Source organism: Leptopilina boulardi, unplaced genomic scaffold, assembly GCF_019393585.1.
Source record: "Leptopilina boulardi isolate dan_hultmark-lab unplaced genomic scaffold, ZJU_Lbou_2.1 LbouV2_137, whole genome shotgun sequence".
Lineage (NCBI taxonomy): Eukaryota > Metazoa > Arthropoda > Insecta > Hymenoptera > Figitidae > Leptopilina > Leptopilina boulardi.
In genome coordinates, this window is record NW_026137682.1 from 2,482,353 (window position 1) to 2,497,099 (window position 14,747).

The following is a 14,747-nucleotide window of genomic DNA, read 5'->3' on the forward strand; positions in this document are numbered from 1 at the left end:
TTTACAAATGCTATGTGTAATCTTAATAGGTAAAAACAAAAATTGATATTTATTTTTGAAATATCAGAAACCATTTGTTTCGAGGCATATTTTTATTTTCTGTTTACTTTTTTAGGTTTTCTAACTTGTAAACTTAATATTTCATTTTAAATAATTTGTAAATTTCAAAGTACTGCGTGAAATGGAATTTCACATCACAGAGAATGACGCAGGTAGACGGTTAATTTTGACAGGGAAAAAAAAAAAAAAATGAAAACTCAACCGGATGTCAAGTGAAAAGGAAAAAAGAGTTTGCATGACATGAGACAAAACGCTTAGTTTTTTTTTCTTCTTAGCAGATGTTATAGTACTCAAAATGTAGTGTAAATTTAAAGTGCCTCGGTTTTCGTAAACTAGCCAAGAATTGTGAGATCCTTTATTTTGAATTTAATGAAAAATGAATTTTGGTTCACCTTGTTGACAAAATCAGAAATTTTTCCTCGTTTATATACTTTCACAATACACACATTTAAAGAAAAAAAATACATATATATACAAAATTAATTTTTCTAAAGAATATATTGAGAAGAACTTGTCTAAAAATATCTTATTTCATTTTCATAAATGCGTACATACATAAAAAAAAAAAATTGAGAAAAATAAATTAAATAAAATATCATCTAGATTTTTTCCTCATAATCATTATTATGTCATTTTTCTTACTTTATAATTTAAAATCTTCATTTATATACGCAGTTTCATTGAATGAAAAAAATTGATGTATTTCTGTACCTATATATATATATATACGGTCGAAGAAAATAAAATTATTTTTAAAAACATTTGTTTTGAATTAAAAAAAAAAAAATTTTGTTTGGATAATAGAAAGTTTCTTTAAATCAAGGAAATTTTTGCTTTTGAAATAGATAACAAAAAGGAAAATTGAAATAATTTCTTTGAGTTAAATTTTTTTCTGGGTACACATATATTCTTTTTTTCTTCTAAGAATGCAGTGTACATAATTTGCAGTGGTATTTTTAAAATTGTCTCCTAAGTTTAACTTGGTCATATTCTTTGGTATTTCGCGCTTGTACTAAAACTTATTCTCTTTTGTAAATAATTGATGATCACATGAGTTATGCTGCTGTATTGTAAATGTAAGTTAGCCGCTAAAATTCAATGACTACCGCAAACATCTTAAGTGCGTGTGAACTAACAATTGAAAAATAAGTATCACGTGCGTGTTACACGAAGGATGCGAGAGAGAGAGAGAGAGAGAGAGAGAGAGAGAGAAAATGCGCAAAGATTATACTGATTTATATTTTCAATTAATCATCCCTTCAACATCATTCCACATTTGCAAACAAACCATTTGTACTTTAAATTATAAAAAATGTTTATTTGTAAATAAAAATTAATTTTGTATAACATATACGGAACATGTAAATGCGGTAACAAAATTTTATATTTGGTAATTGGTATTTTATATTTGGGTAAAAAACAAATTTCGTGAAACCAGCCAATTAAATTTTTTAAAACCATTAAAATTTGATTGAATCAATGAAATTTGTATTGAGAAAATATAGTGTTTGATTCGAAACAATTTGCTATGCAGTTAACCAAACTTTTTGTTCAATTAACAAAAGTTTTAACAATCAATTTTTTTCTTCGTTCGAAAAATTTATTAAAATTAACCAAATATTTATTTAATAAATAATATTTAATAAACGTTTATCAAATAAATATTTATTTGAATCAATCAAATTTTGTTTAAAATAACTAAAAAATTGTGTTAATTCAAAAAAAAAAAATGATACAAAACTTTTCTCTGAGAGACAGAATTTATTTATTTTATATTTTTATTAAATTATTCCATTCAAACAATAAAATTCGCAGTTTAACCAAAAAAAAAAAAAAATTTTCAAGTAAATTTCATAGTTCAACTAAATTTATAGTAAAATTTATAATAAAAATAAACATTTTTTAATCGATCAAAATTGTTTTCTGATTTCGAATTTTAAAAAATTATGAAGAATCGAAAAATTTGAAAAGTTTTAAAAAATAAAATTTTTCAATCAGTTATAGTTTCATTATATTTTAGTTATAAGTTTCTATGAATATATATTCTTGAAAAATATGTCGTGTTTAAATATTTGAATTAAAATACACGAAATGTTGCACTTTGTCGACTAAATTATTCATTGTATTAGCAAACATTGAAAAATGACTTTGACACCTTACATTAAATTGTATGCAGAACATGTTTTTTCTACTTAGAGTCAATTTTCATAAGTGTCCTGATTTACATTTCTGATGGTACATTAAACTTATATGTATTCAGTTTACCTATCTTTTATTAAATTTTTAATTTCAATTCTTTTTTTTACTGTAGCCTAATTTTACCACAATATAAAAATGCAAACATATTCGCAATTTTTTCTTGTCAAAGATATTTATGAACATACATATGTATAGAAACTTTGAGTAAAAAGAGATTAAAAATCTGTAAATTTATAGTGAAAGATAAAAATTTTATTTGAAGATAATGACGAAAAATGAATTACTATTTTAAAAAGTAAATTTTTTATTTTTAAATCAGTTAAAAAATTTATTAGTTTGTAAATTACAACTTGTACTTTTCTTTGAATTTATTTTCGTTTTTTTTTCATGAGAGCTGTGACTTGTAATTTTTAAGTCAATCAATTTTCGAGAAAATATATTTTAATATTTGAAAATTATAATTATAGTATTTTTATTCATTATCTGGATCTGTTTTTTAAAGAGAAAAATACGTTTATTTAAGTCTATAATCAAGATGACATTGATATTTTTTTTTTTCTAATATGTGCTTTGATTTTTTATTTTTATGGCTAATTAATAAAGTATTATAAAACAAATAAAAATAGCATTTAAATAAATTGTTATTAACATTGTTAGGTCATTAAATGTATTAAGCAGTTACAAAAGGTATAATAGCTAAGTATAAATGTTTATGCAAGGAAAATGTTGAAGGACAAAAAAAATGTGTAATAATTTGCTGGAGAACTATTAGAACTTGATGTTACCAATTTTTTTTATAAATATATTAGTAATTGTTGTATTAATAATTACACATATACTGACATACGTATATTTAAAATCCTTAAAAACATTTATTTAATATTATTATTGAACTACACGGAGAAAAATGGGATTGCTGTGCAAACAATTTTTGGATTGTTGTCAGTAGATTTGTTGATATTAGAATTCGAAATGTTAATATTACAATTCGGATTGTTGTCAATACTAATGTATGTTGTTTTAACAACAATACGAATTTTTTGTTGTCAGTTTTGTTCAGTTTGCAATTCCGTACAGTTGCAGAAGCAAACTCTCTGCCGATTGCTGATGGAACAATCCGGATTTGTTCAGCTGACAAGTTTATTGTTCCATGTCACGTGGTCATCTTGAATTCTCCCAATCTGGCGTGCAGATCGTCGCGTCGTTTGCTTCTGGCACATGTGCCACTTTTGCTTTTATTATTAGTTTTTTTTTAAATGACAAAGTGCTGTTAAATAATGAATCCGGTTAAAGTTAGAAATCTATTGTAAGTGTGGTAAATGGATGAAGAGACAATTTCATCGTTTATCGGTAAGTTATACTCGGTTACTATTGAATATAACCTCACCTTAAAAAATACAAATTGTCTATTAAATATTATTTAACAACAAATTTCAACTCAAAATAATTTTTTGGTTTCAGGTCAAAGAATTTGATTCAGAAACTGCATGTTCCACAGATTTTAATTCAAATGAAACTGGTGATATGACCTACGGAAATCTGCTATCGATTATTTTAGAAGGCGAAGAAACTGAACAAATTGTATTAGACGGAACAAAGCTTTGTTAATAAAACAAATTGTATTGCCGATTTAACAATTTAGTTTTGTTATTTCAACTGTTCCATAACAATTTTTCTTTGTTCATCAAACAATTCTGTTTGTTCACCGAACAATCCGAATAGTTTTAATAACAATTCCATTTTAACAATTTTTTTTGTCCTAAAAACAAATAGAACTGCTGATTCTATATTGACAATCCGGAATTGTTGTGTAGACTTAATTCTTAGTAACCACAACAATTCTTTTTTCTCCGTGTATAGGAAATCACTTTGGGGCCATTCGTTAATTACGTATAAGGATGATTTTGGCTAATTTTGACTCACCCTACCCCCATGCAAGGACACAAGATTTTTCGGACCGCCTTCTTCTCCTTCTTACGAAAGTTTTTAACAATCTTCATGCAATTAAAAAAATTATTTACAACAATAGAAAAGGAAAATACTTGGCAAAATCTTACGTAAGAATAGCTTCTACCCTCCCCCCCCACTCCCTGATGTAAGACCAAGTATGGATTTTATAAACCCCCCTCTTACCCTAAGAACCCTTACGTAATTAATGAATGGTCCCTTATAACATAGAATATGGAATATATAATCCTTTATTTAAAAATTGTAGAATTATTCATAATCCCTTTTTTAAAAATTTACAATGAATAGAAAAATAAATGTCAACAAAGAGAAATGAATTCATGAATTTATTTTTTTTAAACAAAATAAGTAATATGTATTTAAAAAAAACAAGTAATTTTGACAATAGTTTCCTTGTTTACTACATACATATCTATAACCAAGTATATATAATTATACTTTTCTCGGGGAATCACATGAAATTGTCATTTATTATATAGGTGTACCTATTTATTAAAGTCCATTTAAAACAATTTTGACACATTTCTTCTTTTGTATGCAGTTGATTTAATTGCTACTATAAGGCCTATAAAGTTTGAAAGATATTTACTGAAAATGTGTATCACGAGTTTTAACTCGTGACTTTAATAGGAAATAAAAATAAAAAAAAAAATTGCTTCTAAAATTAGTAATACTATTTTCTTTCCTCAAAGATATATAGTTAAATATATAAATCATACTATACGCACGTGAGAAATTAAAAACGTTTCTTTTAAAAAATATGAGTGTCGAATTTGCGAATAAATGTACATATTTACTTCAAATAATATATAATAAGTAAAGACACGCTGTGGTGTTAATGATTCTTCAAAGAGATTCTTATCAAACTGAAACTAAAAAAGAAATAAGAAACTAAACAAATTTTTCAGTAGAATTTTTATTTAAATTGGAAAATTAAAACTTTTAATCTCTAAAAATATTATTGAATTCAATAATTTTTTATTTATATGCCATATTCGAGGGTTCAATAACTTTAAAGTAATTCACATTACTTCAGATAATTTAAAATACTTCAAGGTATTTCAGGATACTTCAAGGTATTTCAGGATACTTCAAGATACTTCAAATAGTTCAAAATACTTCAAGGTATTTCAGGATACTTCAAGATACTTCAAGATACTTCAAATAGTTCAAGATACTTCAAGGTATTTCAGGATACTTCAAGATCATTCAAGACACTTCAAGATACTTCAAATAGTTCAAGATACTTCAAGGTATTTCAGGATACTTCAAAATATTTCAAGATACTTCAAGATACTTTGAGTAATTCAAGAAAGTTCTGATTACTTCAAGATACTTAAGAATATTTCACAATACTTCAGACAATTCACAATACTTGAGATAATTCACAATACTTCAGATAATTTAGGATACTTCAAATAATTCAAGATATTTCTCCATACCTCAGATAATTTAGAATGCTTCAGATAATTTTAAATACTTCAAGATACATAAAAATACTTGTCAATACTTGAGGTATAGTTCAAAATACTTCAAATAGTTTAAGATACTTCTAGGTATTTCAGGATACTTCAAGATACTTTAAGGTACTTCAAGATACTTTAAGGTACTTCAAGATACTTTAAGATACTTTAAGGTACTTCATGATACTTTAAGATACTTTAAGATACTTTAAGATACTTTAAGATACTTTAAGATACTTTAAGATACTTCAAGGTACTTCAAGATACTTCAAAATACTTCTCAATACTTGAGATCACAAAAAAAACCTGAATTCAAATTGAGTATAGATTCTATACTCAATTTGATTCGCAACAAAAATGAAACTGGTTGTCTCATTTCGAGTTCTAAGGTAAAAGTATCAAAATGAAACAGGCAAGTTTCATTTTGAGAAAAAGAAAAATGGAAAAATATTGTGAAATAACGAATAATTTTGCACAAAAACATGAAATATAATAATTACAAAGAAGTAAATAACACGCTAGACTTAATATATTTGATTAAAAATTGCTTGTAATCGCGTAATAAAATAATAAAGGAAATATGTTTTTAGGTTAGAAAAATGAAAACATGTGTTTTGACAACAGGAACGGTACTGCCAACTTAAATAATAGCGGTAAATTTAAAAACTTATGAAATTAATTATTATCTACGTAAATAATAATAAATAATTTTTATTTAAAAACTTCTAAATATTCGTACTGGTCAAAATAATCTTTCTGGTGTTGTTGAAATATTAGAAACAATAATTGAAATACAAAATTACTCTGCTTATGATGCACTGAAAAAAAAGTCTGGTTAAAATAACCAGAATTCTGGTTAATCTAACCAGAATAAAAAGTTATATATACCCTTACTACTTTTTCTGGTTAAAAGTACTAGAAAATTTGGTTAAAAAATTCTGGTTAATTTTACCAGAATTTCAAGTTAATCTTACTAGAATTTCAAGTTAATCTTACTAGAATTTTTCTAGTTAAAAATTTTTGGTAAAAAAATTTCTGGTTGATCTTACCAGAAATTCTAGTTAATCAGAGAATTAATTAAATTTATTATTATTATATTATATTATAAAATATTATAAAATATGAATTAAAAAAATTTGTATTATGTACATATAAATGCAATCAAACAATAACACCTTTACACTGCAATTCTCTTAATAATGTTTATTTAAATATGATTATTCAGAACTAAAATTCTGATAAAACGTGTCGAGCACGTTTTCAACATAACCTTCAAACTATTTTCCACACGAACGGGTTTGCCGTTCGTCAACAATTTTTTCACTTATATTATAAAATTAATTAACCAACCTTTAAACAGATCTTTTAATTCTCCCAAACCCCAATTTTCCAGAGCTTGGTTAACTTTTTCATCCATTCTTGCGATCCGCACGATAAACTATTCGAAAAAGAACAACAGATGCTATGCAGTGTCCGCGAACGCGCGTTTTTAACCAGAATTATTTTAACCAGAATAATTTAACCATACTTATTTAACTAGAACTGTTTAGTCTTTTTAACTATATTTTCTTGTTAAAATAACTAGAAATTTTTTAACCAAACGCATCTAGTAACTTTAACCAGAACTTTTTTTTCAGTGTGCCAACTTAGAAATCTGAAATTCCAGCCAATATCATTTTGAATAACATGAAGTTTGTCCCATACTCATTTCGATACCCAAAAGAAAATGAGTTGCAACAAAAATGAGTCCAAGTTTTTTCTGTGATATAGTTCAAAATACTTTAAATACTTTAAATAGTTCAAGATACTTCAGATAATAAAGGATATATTAATCTATTTCAAGATAATTCACAATACTTTAAGATAATTCAGGATATTTCACGACAATTTTAATAATTTATGATACTTGAAATAATTCAAAATACTTCGAGTAATTCAAAATACTTTAGAAATTTTATAATATATTCCAGATAATTAAGAATATTTCAAGATAATTCTCAATACGTTAAGATATTTTTATTTAATTCAGAGTATTTTTATTTGATTTAAATAAAAAAATTTATTTACGCCAAATATAAATAGGCTATTATTAGTCTGTGAGATAAATATACGTTTTTTTAACTCAAATATAATATATTTGGTTCAAATAATATATTTCTCTGGGTGTTCTTTAAAGATATTTGACGATACTTCAGATAATACAGATAATATTTAAAGATAATTATTAATGCATAAAGGGAACTATAAAGTTTTTTAAGACTAATTATAGTATTAAAAAGAAGGAAATTTCGTTAGAATAAAAAAAATAAAAGAATGTTGTAAAAATGAAATGGAAAATTTGAAGAGAAAAAAAAAAGAAGTTTCACACAGAACTTGTCTATAATCGAGCCTCTATATACATGTAAGTGTGAAAGTAGCAAAACGGCTCTTGCGGTCCATTCGACAGTCTCGACCCTGAGAAGAGTTGAGAGTCGCGAGCGGGAGTTTCGGAAGTGTCTGTGAGAGAAATAAGGCGTCGGCGAAATGCGAAACATAAAATCTCGAATGGGCCGCATAGCAGCTGATCGGCAGAAGTGGAAGTTAGTTTTCTCGACGCCACTGAACCCCCAGTGAATACTCGGGATTGAGTCAGTTGGTCTGAGTCAGTCAGCCTGGTCAGCCCTGTGGTTGTAAACGGAGAGAGACACACGCGGTGCTCGCGCACACAATGTGTGTACAATGAGCATTTCGGAGCTGCAGTTTACACGCCGACTATAGGCAGCCTAACCGAAGAAGCCTTTTTTTTCCTCCCTTTCATATAATATATAATCAAATTTCCTCTCCATTTTCACTGTGTGGTAAAAAAGAAAAGCACTTTCGCGACGCGACGCTGCTTTTAATAATAAAACAGTAAATTCGCGTCTATCGTTGTTATTATTTTTATTGTTTTTCTATTCTCTTTCTTTCTCTCTCACATGAGTGTGTGTGTGTGTATTTGTGATTTAGAAATTATTTAATTGTCAAATTTCATTATTGATGACAAGAAAAATTTTCTAATTATAAATTCAATATCCGGACTGTCTTGCACTAAAAGGACACATGAACTGGAATTTCAGACCGGAAGAGTGTCATTCTTCAGGCCGTTGTCCCGAGGTCCTTAAACGTGATATACAAACCGGTATCTCACATCAGAGAGACAATAACTGTAAGTCTGAAATTGCTTGCATTGTTAACTTAAGCTTGTCACAAATTATTGTAAACAATAGTAAAATAGCTAAAAATCAATTTATGCGATAAGATTTATTTTATTATTATTATTATTTTTTTTTTTTATTCCCAAACTTATGAAACGATTGAATTATTTCGAAGTTTGTTTCTTGCAATAATAATTATGCGTGTTTACATTTTTAGTTGCTTTTAATTTTTAAATATAAAAATTTGTTTATATTGTTTTATAATCAAATTTTTTTTAAACAGAAATTATTGTCGACTTTTAAAAGTTTGAGAACAAAAAGGAATTGAATTTTTTATTTTTGAATTAATTTTTGATTAATTGTGTTCTACTAAAAGTTGTTGATATATTTTCCTGTAAACGGTATATTCTTAAAATTGGAAGATATTCTCAATTAGAAACTTAATTAGAATTTATTTTTGTTTGAAAATAATTTAAAAATTGAAAGATATTTTTATATTATGACTAACAATGATACTCAAGTTTACAATGTTTATGATAAACGATTAGAAAACAAATTTTTTATCAAAAAAATTTTTTTTTTATAATTTGTTCTATAAACATTGCAAGAAATATCTTTGAGGCGAAAATTCATCGAATTTTTCAATTAAAAAAAAAAATATATATATATATATTATTATATATTTCTTTTGAAAATCATTGACCATAAAAGTTGTGAACTTAAGCATAGTAGAATAAAATATGTATACTAAATTTAAATTGGAAATTAAAATTTATTCTTAATTTCAGATTATTTTTATTCTACATATAGTCAAGTAAAAGTTTTTTATGCAAAAAACTTTATAAAAGTATAATATTTGTTTTCTGAGCATATAGTTAATAAAGTTATTAAAAATAGTTTAAATAAGTTTTTAAAAACTCAATTTATAAATATTTTCAAAGAAAATTTTATCATTTTAAAGTTGAAATATTATGTTTTATTATATTATGAAGAAACGAATAGTTTGTAAAACGATTACATATGAATTTTTATACTGTAATGAAATTAATAATTGACTGATTTTTTTTTAACACTTGAGAAATAAATCGAAAGGGTTTATATTGAAATATAATTGTATTGTATTGCATTTTAGTGGTTTCGTTTGTTTCACCGTCTGTTACATTTCACTTATCGTTTTTCTCGTATATATATATATATATATAATATACACTTTTTTACGATCATTCTCTGCTCAATTTTCCTCGCTATTTCTTTATTTTGAAATTACCCATTAAGGTTTTGCTCGTCTAAAAATATGTTCTAGTTTTCTATTCCGCATAATCTTTTATCCTCAGTATAAAATACTGTATGAATAATTATATATATAATATAAAATATTGTGTATTTTTTTACACTTCAGTTATATTTTAGATTAAAAATAATTTCATACATATTTGTCCACATTACATAAGTTTTTCAACATTTCTTATTGTTTATTCAATTCACTTTTACCGTCTTGTATTACTGAATTAAATTTGCAAAATTTGCTGTTCTATTATTAACTTGCTGAATTGAATTTTTAATTATATTGAAAGGAATGTTAAAAGATTATAAATTATAAAATGAAAATTGACAATATTTCATATATTTATTGTATTATTTTAAATTTATTAAATTACTTTCTCTCGGGTATAAATTTAATTTAATTTTTTAATAGGAATTAGGAAATAACGATAGGTTTAATAGATTCAAAAAAAAAAAAAAAAAAATTCTATATTTGTACAATGGATCTTTAATTTATGCATATTTTAAGGAATTTCCTCACTGCAGAATAAGTTTATATTCTCAGGACTTTTTACTGAAATCATTAACCTCATGAATATGAAATGTAGATGATTCATTTGCAGATTCCCACTTTTTATATATATGCGATATAAAATGTAGGTAAAATCTTGTCCTGATTTTTAGTCACTTCCACTTTTTCGGAATATATAATGAATTTATAAATAAAATCCAGATATTTTCAGTATTCATAAACAAAACATTGAACTTTATTTACAACATTTTTAATTAATTTCCACTTTAATTGAAAGTACAATGTTATTATTAAAATTGCAACTATAATTTATATAGTAAATTATAAATTTATTTTATCAATTACACAGGCACACAAAAAAAAAAAAGTTGTCTGTTTCTTGAACTACACATATATTTCCTATAGTATTTTGGCCCGCTGAAACCGAATCTGAGCTCAGAATTGCTCCATCACCCTCAGTTTTTTTTTAAATCGACCAAAACCACCCTTAAACGGACAAATTCAAACTTCGGAGATAAAAAATAAATCAACTTATTTTTTAAAAAAACCAAATTTTACATTTACGAAACTTTGCTCCACTAACTCAAAAACAGAGCCAGCATTGATCCAGCACCCCCTGAATTTTTTTAATCGAAAAAACTACCCCTAATCTGAAGAATCAAATTCAGGAGGTAAAACAATAAAATAACTGATTAAAAAATTTTATAACCAGATATTTTTACTCCAGCAATGCAGAAACAAAGCCAGAAATGCTCCCTCACCCTCTAAATTTTTTTTAAATCGAAAAAACCACCCTTAAATAGAAAAATTCAAATTTAAGAAGTAAAAAAATATTAAATTACCGGCTTTTTTTAAAAACAGAACCTTACATGTATGCAGTTTTGCTCTACTAACTCAAAAAAATAAAGCTAGCATTGATCCATCACCCTCTGAATTTTTTTAAATACAAAAAAACTACCCTTAATCTGAAGAATCAAACTTAGGAGGTAAAACAATAAAATAACTGATTAAAATTTTATAACTAGGTATTTTTACTCCAGCAATGCGGAAACATACCTGGCTGTAAAATTTTTCAATCAGTTATTATATTGTATTATCTCCTGAATTTGATTCTTCAGATTAGGGGTAGTTTTTTCGATTAAAAAAAATCAGGGGGTGCTGGATCAATGATGGCTTTGTTTTTTTGAGTTAGTAGAGCAAAACTGCATACATGTAAGGTTCTGTTTTTAAAAAAAGCCGGTAATTTAATATTTTTTTACTTCTTAAATTTGAATTTTTCTATTTAAGGGTGGTTTTTTCGATTTAAAAAAAATTTAGAGGGTGAGGGAGCATTTCTGGCTTTGTTTCTGCATTGCTGGAGTAAAAATATCTGGTTATAAAATTTTTTAATCAGTTATTTTATTGTTTTACCTCCTGAATTTGATTCTTCAGATTAGGGGTAGTTTTTTCGATTAAAAAAATTCAGGGGGTGCTGGATCAATGCTGGCTCTGTTTTTGAGTTAGTGGAGCAAAGTTTCGTAGATGTAAAATTTGGTTTTTTTAAAAAATAAGTTGATTTATTTTTTATCTCCGAAGTGTGAATTTGTCCGTTTAAGGGTGGTTTTGGTCGATTTAAAAAAAAACTGAGGGTGATGGAGCAATTCTGAGCTCAGATTCGGTTTCAGCGGGCCAAAATACTATAGGAAATATATGTGTAGTTCAAGAAACAGACAACTTTTTTTTTTTTGTGTGCCTGTGTTATTGTATTCTTATTTTATCCTTAAAAGCCATATAATATTAATTAGAAGATATCTTTAAATTTTATTGTTTGACCAAAGTTTTACAAAATTAATTTATTTTTAATAAGTAACTTCTAATAAAAATAATAGTAATAATAATAGGTATAGCAATTAAAACTTCATTGAGGAAAAAAATGATAACATACACTTAAAAAAAAAAACTATTTCCTGTAAAATGAAATAAAGAAAAAGCGAATTACCAGCATTTTACACCTGCTAATAAAATAAATATTCAAATTAGTTATGGAAATTCAGAAAAACGCATATATATATGTTCAAGAAAATTATTGCAGAGATTTTAAATTTATTGGAATACATGGTCTAGACTTTATAATAATGGTAATTGTAAATTATAACAAATGTTTCATATGACAATAATTATCTTTTGATGGTCATAAAAAAAACTCAAAGAAATTTTTTTTTTTTTGTCTATAACACATTTGTTAATGTATTACACAAGTTGAACAATGAATATGACATTGCTTTTTAAGACAGATAAGAATATATAAAATCAAATGAATATGTAACAACTACATGTGTCGTATATTATGCAAATGAATTTTATGGAAATTAACTTTTATTATATAAAGATGAGGAGGTTTAATGTATCTCAAATTTCAGATATTTTTAAATTTTCGCATGCGTCTTTATTTGCTGTGTCTCTTGAAAGTATATTTAAGCAAATTCTAATGATATATTAAAGTTTTCAAAAAAAAATTTTTTTTATAAAATTTAAATTATGATTGAAATCGAGATAGTAAAAATAGTAAAGTGCCCATTAAATTTTTATGTTAATTTTGGTATTTAATTTTTTGTTGAAAAAAAATTTTTTTTGGTTTATATCAGATATAAGCTTATAGGAAATAAATTTCGAGAATTTTTTTTTTTTTAGGTTTTTATATAGTTTTAACGTTGTTATTAATTTATTTCATTAATTACAAAGTTTAGAGGCAAAAGTGTAAAAATGATTTTCATCTTTATATATGTATATATATATATATATATATATATAAATAATACTTAGATCTTCATTTATAAATTTAGTTTCGCGAGATCAGTGTGTAATTAATCTTTAGCGAAGCGATAGAAGATTTTTGATAAGAATTTCTTGTATAGAGCTAAAGATATAATCTATTGCAAGCAGTCTGTAATTTGCATCGTTATCATAATGTCTATCATTACTGCATTTTAATTCAAGCAATCAAGAATGAATTATTCATTTTGAAGGATTTTTGTTACTTTCACTAATTTGGAATTATAAACTGTTATAAACTTTAGACATGTAGACAATTATTTTTCTATTTATAATTTTATTCATCACATCATAATTGTGTTAATTTTTCTATTTTTTTTTAATTTTTTCTATTTTTATGATTAATGATTATTATTTAATTTGCTTTTTTTGTATTTATTATTATTATTATTTTTTTTAATTATTACGCTTTTTTATTTTATTTGTCTCTTATTTATTTAATTGTGTTTTTGTAATGAGATTTTTTTTTTATTTCTTAAATAACTTTGAATAAACAATGTAATTTTAACATATAGATGATTGAAATACAATTTCTACTTAACAGTAAAGAAAAATATTGCTAAAATATGCAAAGTATGAATATATTAAATGGAAAAATAATGTTAAAAAAATTTTTACGTTAATTTAAACATTTGCAAATAATAAAATGTGTATGCATTGTTTGTGCGTAAATTTTTATATCTTTTTTTTTTACTTAAGCCCCACGACCTTTTTTCAAAACAAATTTAACCCTTTATTTTCTATACACACTGATAGATTTTCAAAGAAAAACAAAAATGACATAAAATTGAACTGATTTTAACATTCTGAACTTTCAAATAAACGAAATCATTTTTTTGGTCTATAAATTTTTTAAAAATTACTACAGCAGTGAAAAATAAAAAAGTAGATTAAACAGTTATTTATTTATTTTTGAATGCAGAAAGTAATATTTTATAATAAAATTTGAAGTTAAAAAAAGTAGAAAACAAAATTTTTGGTTCATTTGAACGATTAGAACTTCAGGTACATATTTTAACAATATATTGACAAAGAAACATTGCTTTCGCCTTTTTTAAATTCGATTTTCGAAAATTTTTAAAAGTGAATTTATTTATTTTTTAAATATTATTATTTTATTCTCTAATAGTTAAAACAATAAGTTTTGACTATTATTATTATTCTGCAATTATTTTAAATTACAATAAAAATGTAAATTTTTTCATATATATATATATATAAAACATATATTTACAATATATATATACTCTCATATATACAAAGTAATTTGTTAATTGT

General features: G+C 24.8%; 2 protein-coding genes across 2 annotated transcripts in view; one reads left to right on the forward strand and one right to left on the reverse strand.

The window, feature by feature from the left end:
* Positions 1 to 7,316, reverse strand: part of LOC127291430 (uncharacterized) — a 29,627-nt gene extending 22,311 nt beyond the window's left edge. Inside the window, exon 1 of the mRNA XM_051320560.1 lies at positions 7,041 to 7,316. The gene's annotated coding sequence lies outside the window, so the exon portion shown is untranslated. The remainder of the gene's footprint in view (positions 1 to 7,040) is intronic.
* Positions 7,317 to 8,271: 955 nt separating this feature from the next.
* The window catches only part of LOC127291416 (uncharacterized), a 53,021-nt gene continuing 46,545 nt past the window's right edge, over positions 8,272 to 14,747 (forward strand). The window contains exon 1 of the mRNA XM_051320546.1: positions 8,272 to 8,874. The gene's annotated coding sequence lies outside the window, so the exon portion shown is untranslated. The remainder of the gene's footprint in view (positions 8,875 to 14,747) is intronic.